This window comes from Patagioenas fasciata, unplaced genomic scaffold (genome assembly GCF_037038585.1).
Source record: "Patagioenas fasciata isolate bPatFas1 unplaced genomic scaffold, bPatFas1.hap1 Unplaced_11, whole genome shotgun sequence".
NCBI classification, from domain to species: Eukaryota; Metazoa; Chordata; class Aves; order Columbiformes; family Columbidae; genus Patagioenas; species Patagioenas fasciata.
In genome coordinates this window covers 1,323,859-1,336,706 of record NW_027288522.1, presented here as the reverse complement: position 1 = coordinate 1,336,706, position 12,848 = coordinate 1,323,859, and positions in this window count along the sequence as shown.

Below are 12,848 nucleotides of genomic sequence, written 5' to 3'. Positions count from 1 at the left end.
GTGAATACTTTCTTCAGTGCAAGACCTGACACAGGGTCTCAGACTTGCTTTCCATGCCACCCTTCATGAGGGATGATGCACTAAGAGATGGCAAGTGGGGGACACCAATCCTTCTCCAACTACTTCCCAGGCCTGGTGAAGCAGCAGGACAGCAAGGACTTCTGGCCCTGCACCCTAAGCTCTGGGTATAATCTTGGGGCACCTGAACACCAGCATTTTTCTCTCCAAGGCCATTTCCAGCCCAGGTCAGCTCCTGTCTGACCTCCCCCATTCCTCCTCTGATCTGCTCTGGTGCTCCTGGCCCCATCCCTGTGCTCCCCACAGGGTCTCAAACTGGCACTGATGCTCTGCAGAACAGGTTGGCTGCAGAACAATGGGGTGACTTCAGACTGGTTGTGCTGCTCAGTGAGGGACACAGATGCAACTGGATGGGCTGCAATGTCACTGAGCTCATTCCCCGGGGTCTAAAGCTCTAGAATGGGCTCAGAGCATTTCTTGTGACTCCCTGGGGTTTCCACTCATTTTGGTTCAGCAATCCCTTCCTTGTCCTTCAGGTGCCTGGAGATCGGTAAAGGAAGGTGCAGACTATCCCCTTCCCAGGGATGGAGGTAGGCTGACCAGCCCGTAATTCTTCAGATTCTCCTTCCTGCCCTTCTTGAAGGTGAGTTTGACATCGTCCTTTCCCAAGGTCATCAGAACTTCTCTGATTCTGCAGTCACTTTTGAAAGCACAATCCAGAATCATGGACAAGGGTGATGTAGCAGACAGGAGCACTTGCAATGAGCCTGTCCCAGCAGCTGAGATGAATCTCACTGGGCCACTGGGGATTGTTCCTGGAGTCACACACAGAAATGCCAGGGTTACATCAGAGCCAGTCTCAGGAATTCTTATGCACCCAGGGATGCTCAGAGACAGAGTCTGTCCCTTTTACACACACAGGCAGGTGTCGCAGTGTCCCTCTGGCCTCCTGTTGCCACTCCAAAGGGACTGGAGACACTTCAGCCCTGTGGTGTGTCACCCTGCTCTGCACTGAGCTGAGATGTCCCACGTCATGAGGAATGGACACGGGGACCTCAGTTCAAGGAAGAAGAGCCCAGTGGGTGGTTTCCCGTGGGATGTTACTCCCAACGTCAAGTGACCTTGAGACACTGTCCCACAGGCCTTGATGGAACCCCCAGGAAGAGCTGATGCTGTTTGTGCTCACTTAGGTTCATGTCACCTCTCGTACATGATGTGCGTGCTCACGTCTCATCTGTACAATGCAACATGGATTTCTGACCTACTCATTTAGTGTCTCTCCATGGAGGGACAAAGAACTTCTATGAACTGTTGTTTGAGGCCAGTGCTGAATATGGTGGTTGTGAGGGGTCAGTCCATGACAATGCCCTGGGGCAGCTTCTGTGGGGTGTCCAGTGCATAGAGGCACAGCCCAGCCCCTGCTCTGCTGGTCCTGCAGGTCTCTGGCAGGAGGCCTGGCTGTGAGAGGACACGGCTGAGTGCCAGCCCTGCATACATACACTGTTCAGCTGTACAACGGTGTTTTCATCTGTGGCCACTTTTGTAGGAATATGCTTGAGAAAAAAATTTGCAAGAAGATATAAAACATTGTGCACTGCCCTGAGGAGAGCACCTTTCTATCTGGAAAGGCTTTTGTGAGCCCAGCTCTGTCACAGCAGTGCCCATTGCCTGTCCCTGCCTGCGCTCACAGCACTGACACACAGCAGCACGGGGACCAAGCTGCCAGAGCACTCAGGCCTTGCACCAACACAAGGGATGAGAAGGAGAGTGTGGACTGGAACCAGAACAGCTCTGGAAGAACAAGCGCTGGTGCTCCCTGGCAGGGCTGCCAGGCTGGACTCATTTCTCCTCCTCCGATGCACAGGAACTGTCCCTGCAGCTCCAAACAGGTCTTGGAGAAAGGATCCCATGAAAAAGAGTCACTACAGGGCTCTTTAATTTGTTTAAATACACAAAGGGCACAGTCAGTGGTTATAAAAGCACAGCAGACAGTGAATTTGAAAGGGGATGACAACATGATCACAATAGAAACACCACCACCAACAACAAATAGAGATGACAGGCCAGGCCTGAAATCAGTTACATTAAAACTGCTATGCAGAAGGAGATGGGCAGTTTGCTGCTTCAGGAATTAATCCAGTCATCAGTTTCCACACGGCATCCTTGAGCTCCTGGTTCCTCATGCTGTAGATGAGGGGGTTCACTGCTGGAGGCACCACCGAGTACAGAACAGACACCACCAGATCCAGGGATGGGGAGGAGATGGAGGGGGGCTTCAGGTAGGCAAACATGGCAGTGGTGACAAACAGGGAGACCACGGCCAGGTGAGGGAGGCAGGTGGAAAAGGCTTTGTGCCGTCCCTGCTCAGAGGGGATCCTCAGCACGGCCCTGAAGATCTGCACATAGGATACCATGATGAACACAAAACACCCAAATGCTACTAAAAGACTAACCACAATAAGCCCAAGTTCCTTGATGTAGGTGTTGGAGCAGGAGAGCTTGAGGATCTGGGGGATTTCACAGAAGAACTGGCCCAGGGCATTGCCCTTGCACAGTGGCAGTGAAAATGTATTGGCCGTGTGCAGCAGAGCATTGAGAAACCCAGTGGCCCAGGCAGCTGCTGCCATGTGGACACAAGCTCTGCTGCCCAGGAGGGTCCTGTAGTGCATGGGTTTGCAGATGGCAACGTAGCGGTCGTAGGACATAATGGTGAGAAGAAAATACTCTGCTGCAATACAAAGGAGAAACATAAATACTTGTGCAGCACATCCCAAAACTGAGATGGCTTTGGTACTCCAGAGGGAGCTGGCCAAGGACTTGGGGAGAATAGTAGAGATGCAGCCCAGGTCGAGGAGGGCGAGGTTGAGCAGGAAGAAGTACATGGGGGTGTGGAGGTGCTGGTCCCAGGCTATGGTGGTGATGATGAGGCCGTTGCCCAGGAGGGCAGCCAGGTAGATGCCCAGGAAGAGCCAGAAGTGCAAGAGCTGCAGCTCCCGTGTGTCTGTGAACGGCAGGAGGAGGAACTGGGTGATGGAGCTGCTGTTGGACATTTGCTGCCTGTGGGCGTGAGGACCTGTGCAAGGAGCAAAAGACTGTGACAAGTTAGGGGAGACATCTCTGAAGAAAATAAATGGGCTGTTTCTCATGGAAAACCCCGTCCACAATGGAGGGATGTTTCTGCTCATTCTCTCTTTCTACCAAGTGAGAAAAACAGTTCATCACAGTTTAAAATGCAGTTGGGCATGCAGTTTCCATGAACACAGCTCTGGGGCAAGACCCCCTGAGGTGGTGTCAGAACAAAAACTGACCCACACTCCCACCCCAACCCCAGAGAGCAAGAGCACCAGGAACAGGTGGAGAAACAGGGAAGGACACTGCAGTGCTACCAGAAAATAAAGCAAGGACAGAAAGGCAGAAGGGCACGCTGTGGAACCTTCTCCTTACCCGGCTGTGCTGCTGCCACTCACATAGTGACACTGTAGAGCAAGTACTTTTAGCACCTTATTTGTGCACCACGTTCCAGGAACCCTTCACCTGGAGGTCCAGCTGCTGAGGTGGAGACTGGTGACCTGGACCCCATTGCTTCGGGGCAGAGGCTCTGCTGGGGAGGAGAGGAGACCAGGGGTTTGCACTGGGAAATGTGTCTGCACTGCAGGGGATGTGAGAGAGGTTTCTAAATTCTGTTCCCAGCATTTCTGGTAACAGTTAACTCTCCCTGCCCATGTCTGTGCTGCCTGCAGCTGTGCCTCTGTCCCTGGATCTGCTCCCTGTCAGTGTCACAGACCCCGTCCCACCCGCTGTGTGCTCAGCTCTGTCCTGCTCACACCTCCTGGCACTGCCCAGGGGCAGCTCTGTGTGTGCAGGGGCTCAGGAGCAGCTCAGATAAGTCCTAACGAGAACTGGGGTCTCAGTGTCTTCTCCAAAGAGAGAAATAAATCCCCATCTCCCACTGCACACCAGACAACCAAGAGTGGAAAACTGAAAGCACAGACTCCTTCCCTTGCAGCTGTTCCTGTCTTGATGTCCTTGTTCAGAAGGACCCTCTGCCATGTCTGTGGGGTTGATCTGGAGCTCTGAGCAGCCCTGACCCACACAGCACCCTTCAACCCCACAAGCTCCCTGCCTGCCCTGCCGGGGGTCGCTCCTTCCACCCACAGCTGCTGCCATGGGATCTCTCCAGGCAGGCTGAGCACTGACCCTGGCAGGCGGCAGAGTCCCTGCCCCGGCACAGCCCTGGGGTGCAGGGACCCTGCTCTGCAGGACAGCCCTGGGCACCCCTGGGTGCACAACTTGCTTCTCAGATTTTTTAAGTTGCTGAAAAAATCCCCGTCCTTACAGATTCCATCAGCTGTGCCTGTGCCACTTTTAGGAGAAGCCACAGATACATTGCCCTGCACCCAGAGACTTACCATGGCAAGGGCTGCAAAGGTTTCTCCTGCAGTGAGCTCTCAGTCATCCTCCCAGTCCTGACCACCTTTAATCTCTCTCTGCCTTGCTCGTCTCCCTGAGATCCCCAGGCAGAGCCCTCAGCCCTGCTGCGCTGTGCAGAGGAGCTGCTCCTGGGCAGAGCTGTCTCTCTGCAGCGCTGCCGCTTGCCAGGAGCTCCCTCTGTCCCAGGAGGCCAGCCCAGCTCAGCAGCACAGGAGCAGCCCAAGGCACTTTAATGACCCCTCTGGTGGCTTTGGTGCAGAGTCCATGAATCTCAGACCCTGAGGGCAAGTTGAAGAAGTCAAACTCAGATCTAAACTTCAAAGTTTCTTGTAATGTTAATGAATCCCACTGAGGGACACAACTGAGAAACCATCCCCAGGGCAGCTGGGACAGAAAACTTGAAGCAGAACAAAGGGTAAGCAAGTGAAAGGTGGCTCTGATGCTGAGTAAACCTGAATGCGTTTCATTAACCAAAGGGCCAAGCCCTAACCCCCCGCCCTGGGAAGTCAGATCCTGTCCCTCCCGTGTTGTCCTGGGCCCTTCCTGGACAGTGTGATGTGGGGCTGTGCAAGGCCAAGGGCAAGATTATGGTCCCACAGCTCCCAGGTTCCTGGCTGGGGACAAGGAGGCCATGAGGCCCCTGGGCTGGAAGGACACGGTGTCTCCTCACAGGCATCAGAGGTGCAGACAACAGCCATAGCCAAGGGGAGAAGGAGCTCATGTCTGGTGGGGGCTTTCAGCCTCTTTACATCCCTTGATCATCTCCACCACAGCCTGTCCTGTGCTGTGGCATCCCCTGCACCTCTTTCCCTGCAGGCTGCAGACATCCCCCCTGCTACCCCACCTTGCTCTTGTCTGAGCATCTTCCTTCCTTTGCTGAGATCTCTGCATCCTCCCCAGCTGTTCCTTGAAGCACAAAGCCCTGGGCTGATGCAGACTCCCTCTGCTGACCTGCTCCACCACAGCACTGCCCTTCCAGTCACATTCCTTTCTGCTGCACTTTGGGCCATTATTTCTTTCTCACGCTCTTTCCCACTATGCAGAAAACCTCCACCACCTCTGACACCACCCTTCAAGCACTCTCAGGCTACTCCTGCAGTGCTGCAGCCTCCCCAGCGCTGCTGGGCCAAAGCAGCCCAGGTCCCTCAGCATCCCACACCATGTGCACAAGGTGCTGAACCTGCCTTGGCAGAGCCCTGCACTCTCCAGTTCCTCCCTGCTTCTCCAAACTGGGAAGCCGCACACTGGCACACCCCCGTGTGTGTGGGGTCACACCAGTGCTGAACCGAATGGGATGAGAACTCCAGGTGTCTGGGTCCCCACACTCCTCCTCATGCAGCCCCGTGTGCAGCTGCCTTGTTCGTGGTGAGCGTGCACCACGGGCTGGTGTGGGGACCTTGGCGTGTCCAGGCCCTTCTCCTCGGGGTCACTGCTCAGCGTGTCAGGTCCTGCTCTGTCCTGATGCATGACGTTTTTTTCCTGCCCTGTGCATCTGTGATGGTGGAACCCCAAATTTTCTCAAGGTCTGGACTCTCCATTTGCTGCAGCTGTAGCTCCTCCACTTGTTACCAGGGCAGAGACCACTCGCCTTGGGAGTCCCTTGTGCCACAAAATATAAGGGGCCCCAACCTCCAGGACTCTCAGAGCTTTCTGAGGGGTGACTGCAAACGTTTTTCCAGGTCTGGACTCTCCCTTGAATGAAGCTGCATTTGATCAGCTCTTAATGTTTGCCTGTAGATGGCTTATCCTGATGAGGCTGTTTCTCCCAACATAACACCATGAGGAGTTTAGGGACAGTATAAATACCATCCCCTAAAGAAACTGTTTGGTCTTGGCGGTCTGATACTCATAATGCCTGAGGTCTGGAGTTTCTGAAGTTTCCCTTTGTGCAGTAGGAATGGGTGGAGCTCTGCCTGGGGACAGAGAATATCAGCTTAAGGTTGAGTCAGCATGAGAGGGCAGAACAACATGGGCGATGTTGTGGTGACTGGACATCAGCTACAGACTCACTGATGAGGGAGACAAATGAAAGAAGCCTCATGTTTTCAGGGCCCTGTACTTGTGGCAGGCCTGAGATATCCCAGTATCTGCAAGGAACCAGCCATCCAGGAGGGGCTGGAGCTCATTGACAACATCTTCCTGACACGGGTGACTGAGGAGTCAGTGGGGTGAGGGGCCCTGTGAGACTTCACACTTACAAACCAGGAAGAGTTGGTCAGGATGGAACAGTCAGGGATGGGAAAGTGGAGCTGAGGCTCCTGGGAGATGATCACAAGGCAAAGAGCAGGATTTCAGGAGAGCAAGCTTTGGCCTGCTGAGGGACCTGCTTGGGTCCTATGGGATATGACCTTGGTGTCTGCAGTGCTTTTCTCTCACCTTTCCTCCCTCCTCTCTCCCACCTGCTGTTGTGCAGCATTTTTTACCCTTTCTCAAATACAATATCACAAAGATGCTGCCAGCAGCACTGAGTGGCTCAGATTTGGCAAGGAGTGGGTCCAGCTGAAATCGACTCTTTCTGACATTGCTCAAACTCCTGTTGTCCTCTTAGAGAGGCGACAACTGTAGCACAGCCACACTCACCCCCTGTTCCAAGACTATGTAAATCCAGTACAGGGTGGCAACGTGTCAGATGTTACAAACTACTTGATCATGGAGAAGAAATGGAAAAGATCTTCTGTCAGCAACCTGACAAAGTCTTCTGTCAGTGAGCAGGTTCCTGTGGGGAACTGTAATTGCCCTGACTTTCACTGGCCAGGCAAAGCAGTGGGTGACAACAGTCCAGGATGTTGAGTCATCTTCTTGACATGGCTGCCTGGCCAACAAGGATGATGCTCACCTGGTTCTGAAACTGGGAAACAAGAAAGAGCTGGTGAGGGATGTGAACATCAGTGTCCAGCTTGGCTGTTGTGACCAGGACACAGTGGGGTCCCAGGCACCAGAGAGGAGGGAAGAAGGCCAGTAGCAGAGCACAGGCTGGTGGAATCCAGAGAAGTCTTGTACATAACTGAAGAACACCCAGTAGTGGATGAGGCTCAAGTCAAGTGTTACTTGAGAAACTCAGACAAAATTATAGAACAGGAGATGGGTCATTTGACCAGGTCCCTGAACACAAGTATCACTGTGCACAGCACCTGCGATTCCCAGGAACACCCACCTCTCGGTCCAGAGGAGTGTGACTCCTCTTGAGGTGTCCTGGTCTGTCTCCTCACCCACGTGGTGATTTAGGTACCCGCTTTTCCGATATATTCAGTCTTTATCAGGAGACACTCCGGATCAATATGAACATCAGACTGCTGAAACCACCCGTTCTGGGAAGGGAGGGAAGGGTGAGCAGGAAATGAAATAGAGGAAATACTGCTTTGTTGCTGTTTATTATGGAAATGCTCACTGTTTGGCTGTTTCTGAAATCCCCCTAATCATCCACACCAGACTTGAAGCCTTTAGGAAAGTGATCACAGAGCCTTGGCTTGTAAGAGCACTTTAGATGTTAGTGAGCCCTCTGCTGCCGTGATCCCGAACTGCAGGCGCTGAAAGAATGAAGAAACCTCTGATGAAGTGAAAGGCAGAAGCAAAACCCAAGTTCTGTGGGTGTGTGGGACCCCACGAAGGGCCATCACTGACACAGCTGTGAAGGAAACAACCAGTCCAGGTCCCTGTCCCTGGAGGCTGGTGAAGCAAAAGCCTTGAGACACTGGTTACGGGTGGGGAAGTTGATGTGGAAGTGGCTCTGATGCCATGTCAGCCCTTCATGTCTATTTACCATCAGGATGGCTGGGCCCTGACCCCAGAACCAGACCAAGGAGACCCTTTCTGTCTTATATTTCTCAGGCTCTGCCAGTGCTCACTGTGAGGGTATTTGTGTTTTGGGGGTGTGTTTGGTGCCAAGTGCTGTTGCTTTAACCACAAGGCTCTGGTTTTCTGACGATTTGGCAATGACTGTGAGATACTGAAAACCCATTCAGCTTCTTTCATACACCTGGCAATGGTCACCAATCACCTAAGCTGTCCCAGTCCCAAACTTGCTCGAATCCTCAATTTGGGTCCATGCTCCAGCACTGAAATGCACACGTTCCTTCTGCTGCTGCCCTAAAATCAAAAAGAAAAATCAGTCTATTCCACATTAGTATGACCAGCCCATGCTCTTCAGGTCTTCTTCTTTAACACACTTACAGCTACATATGGACCACTCTCTTCCTGCACTCCCATGTGTCTCACAAAGCTTTCACTCTTGTCGTTCAGTAATGGGCCGACGCTCCAGGAGGCTCCATCCAAGTGTGGGCAGTGTAAGAGAGGAGCAGAGCAGGGTCAGCTCATGGGCCGTGGCTGAGCACAAACACCCCAGCAGCAGCCATTCCCCATCTCCCAGGCACAGCCATGCCCGCAGTATGCAAATGACACTGCCATATATCATTAGTCCAAAAAAGCCTGCCTTCTTTCCAAAATCAACAACAATCTTTCTACCATTCCCCTTCGACCCCCAGATATCAGCCGCATTTGACTTGTGGCTCAGACATGGTTGTAAGGATTTGCTGAAGTCATCAGCCGTCACCCTTTACTACCCCACATCCCCTGACCCTCTGCCACACCACACATGGCCGGTCACTGCTGCTCAGGGCCTCACGCTCTACAGAAGAGGCCTTGAGCTTCTTGGCTCTTCCTGGTGCTTGTTATAATCTTCCTCACTCCCTCCAGATCTCAGGGTGAGATTTCTTGTTCATGACAGGGCCTTTGTAACCAACTCTTACAAAATGGTTGTCCTTCTGTGATCATCTGTGCAGAAGAAATGATCACAGAAAAGCACCAAATATGTCAAATCTGATGCCGAGTGAAACGCAATAAAACCTTTTTGAGCCAACCCCGTAGCTGTGTCTTTCCAGCAAGGAGTTTCTCCTGAGAAAGGGATCCAACCCCTGCCATTCTCTGCAGAGGCACATGAGCAGTGTCCATGCACCTGGGGACACAAAGGGTGACTTTTGCAAGATCACCCTTTATCTGAACCATTTAGATCTGTACCTGTGGATGGGGTATCAAGCCTTATAGTACAGCAGAGACTGGAGTTCTGAGCTCTCTTCAACTCCCTGTGTGACAGTCTGTAAAATTAATTAACCCAGTGAAAAAGTTGCTTTTGATTCTCTTCACAGCCTGAAGCACCACATGGCTCAGGAGACAATCCAGGATACCCAACCAGCACTCACATGCTCTGCACTTAAAGTTCAGGTGTTCCCAGGAATCTCGGCAGACACGTCACGCTGATATCTGGGTTCAAGGAGCTGGTCAAGAGCCTCGTCTGCATTTCTGTAACGATGGCTTTGCTGCCTGGCTGATGTGCAGACTCTGTACATGGATGCTGACACCTCTTGAGCAACCTGCTCTGAAAGGATGAACAAGGTGGTGTTTTCTTTCTGGAAGGGTATTAGGACAGCAAACAAGAGGAAGCTGGGTTGGAGGAAATGAAAAAGGATACAAAGGTTGTGATTAGGGCTGTTTATGGTTACTTGTAAAACAGCCTTGCGCCTCATGCGAATTATTTCTGTGATCAGAGGGAACCTGAGAGCTTTCTCCAAATCAGAAACATGAAGGGGAAGGAAGGAAGGACAGTGTCATTCAGTCTCTAAGGCACCTCAAGAGGTGTCTTGACCAGCCTCCTCCTAAAAGCAGGGTCAGACCAGATCAGTGAGGGGTCTATACAAACACATCGTGTTAACTTTCTGAGGTAGAGTGGATGCGCACTGCTGGGAAACAGCTTCCAGTGCTTGACTGTCATCAGGAATGGAAAGTTTCTCCCTTTATCTGCTATCCTTCTAAGCCAAACCATCCAGATTGCCTTTTACCCATCTACTTGCACACTGACACAGACCATAATATCCTAACTTGGGCACAAGCACATTGTGGGGGATGACGCTGAATGCCTTGCTGACTTCCAGGTAACAGACCATCAATGTTCTCCCCACATCCACAACCCTGTCCTTTCCTCACAGAAAACAGAGGATGGACAGGCACAACCTGCCCTGGGTAAACCCCGTCACCTTCTCTTTCAGACACCCAGAAATGGGGTCCCAGTGGACATGTTCTGGGGCACAGCCCTTAGTTCCCCTGCTCACCCATTGGCCATTTTGAAAAGTGCACACACTGTGTGAGAGCTGCCAGTGGTCAGGAAGTCCCCCCAGTCTCCATGAGCTTCACAAGATGGTGGAGAGTGGCCTCCCTGTGACATCGTCCTGCTGTCTCAGCTCATGGGATGCTGCCCCTGCTGTCCCATAGACTGGAAAGGGTTGTGTTAGTTCCAGTGATCCCTGACTTGATCCCCATCCTCAGCTGATTGTTCTCCAGATTCCTGTCTCCAGTCACACAGTCCTGGGACACATGCGGGTGAAGATGGAGGACAAGAAGACACAGGGATTCTCACCTCTTTCCCTTATTAAATTCATCAATAGCCACGCAGTGTCTTTGTTTCTCCTTTAACTGTCCCTGCAGTAGTAACAGCTCATTATGGGAACTTGAATTGCCTCACAGGTCCAGACTGAGTTCTGATCTGGGCTGTTCTGTGCTTGGAGGCTGCTGTCCTAGCAGACCAGATGAACTCACTTCTACCACCCTGCCTGGCAGTTCATTCCATCCGTGTCAGCTCTGTCTGCAGCACTGGCAGCTCCAGCTCCCCCAGGCAGGTCCCTGGCTGAGGCCATTGCCTCACATCTGGGCTGAACCACGCCAGCTGTGGCACCAGCCCAGCTCTGACCTGCCACAAGAAACCTGGTACCAAGTGTCCAAGAGCCCATGTGTGCAAAGGCTTTGCCTCAGAGCACAGACATGACATGGCCAAAGACTGATGAATGTCCCTTTGCACCTAAGAGTATAAAAGCAGAACAAAATGCCTAAGTTCATTCAACTGAAGATATTTCTCCCCCAGTTTGCAGAAATTAGATAATTTGCTGTAGCATTCCTCATGTCCTATGTAAGGATGGGACAAGAAAATATGATTCTCATAGTGATTTATTTTTTTAAAACTAAATATACAGTACTGGAAAGAAGTGTCTCTGAAGAGGAGAGAGAATCAACATCACTGATTACTTCAACTTTGAAGTTGTGCCCCTGGAGCCCCAGAGGCATGTGGAGGGAGCCCAGAGGGGACAGAGAAAGGGACATGAGGGGCTGTTCCTCTGCTGCTGAGCTGGGCTGGGCTCCTGGGACAGAGGGAGCTCCTGGCAAGCAGCAGCGCTGCAGAGAGACAGCTCTGCCCAGGAGCAGCTCCTCTGCACAGCGCAGCAGGGCTGAGGGCTCTGCCTGCAGCACTGAGGGCACAGGAGTCAGGCACAGAGAGGGGAAAGGCAATGTAGGTGGCTGCTTGCTGAGGGCTCATTGAGAGACAAATCTTCACAGTCCTTACATGGTAAGTCTCTGGCTGTTGGACAATACTGCTGCATTTCCTAGAGAGAGACCCTAAAGATGATACATCCCACAATTTACAGGATCTGTCAGGTCTCTCTCACAGTATCTCTGCTGTAGAGAAGAACACACTCCAGAGCAGGGCTTCCCTGTGGCATCATCAATGGGAAAGGGCATCATGGCACCTTCTGCTGAGGGTGACTGCAAGGGGAGCTTCCAGGGGTGCCCAGGGCTGTCCAGCAGAGCAGGGTCCCTGCACCCCAGGGCTGTGCCGGGGCAGGGACTCTGCCACCTGCCAGGGTCAGCGCTCAGCCTGCCTGGGGAGATCCCAACAATACTGAGGGGAGAAGATGTCACATGAAAGAGCAAACACTATAGGGCAGGAAATGTGTTTCTGCTGCGGAGAGGGTGCTGTGTGGGTCAGGGCTGCTCACAGCTCCAGATCACCCCAAGATTTTTCCAAGGGGATGCCTCAAGGACAAGATCAGTGCAAGGATTACCAGACAGAAAAGGAGCTTTCCTGAGCCTGTCTTTTCAGTTTCCTATCCCAAGGGGTGGGGGTGCAGGAAAGGATAAAGTAAAAATGAGCTCTCATGCTTAGACAGGTCACTGAGACTCCTGAACTGCAACTGTGAGTATCAGCACATCTGCCAGAAGGCTCATAACATCCCTTCACCACCCCTCTGCCTGTGCACAGCACCTGCATCACCTTTGCTGGACCCCTCAGCCTAGTCTGACCTGTCCTGTTTTCCAGCATGCAAACAGGAAGATGCCCCCAGGCAGTGCCCTGTGAACAGGCAGGATCTGTAGGGCCGGGGGAGGGCACAGAGGGTGGGATGGGGTCTGTGAGCACTGACAGGGAAGAGACATGGAGAGGGAAACAACTCCCAGGGGGAGAATGATCAGAAATGAGAGGAAATCAGGCCTGGAATTCTATGGGAGGGAGAACAGAGAAAAGTCCCTGTGATCCCCTGCAGTGCAGATCCCTCCTGTAAGCAGCCCCCTGGCCTCCTGTC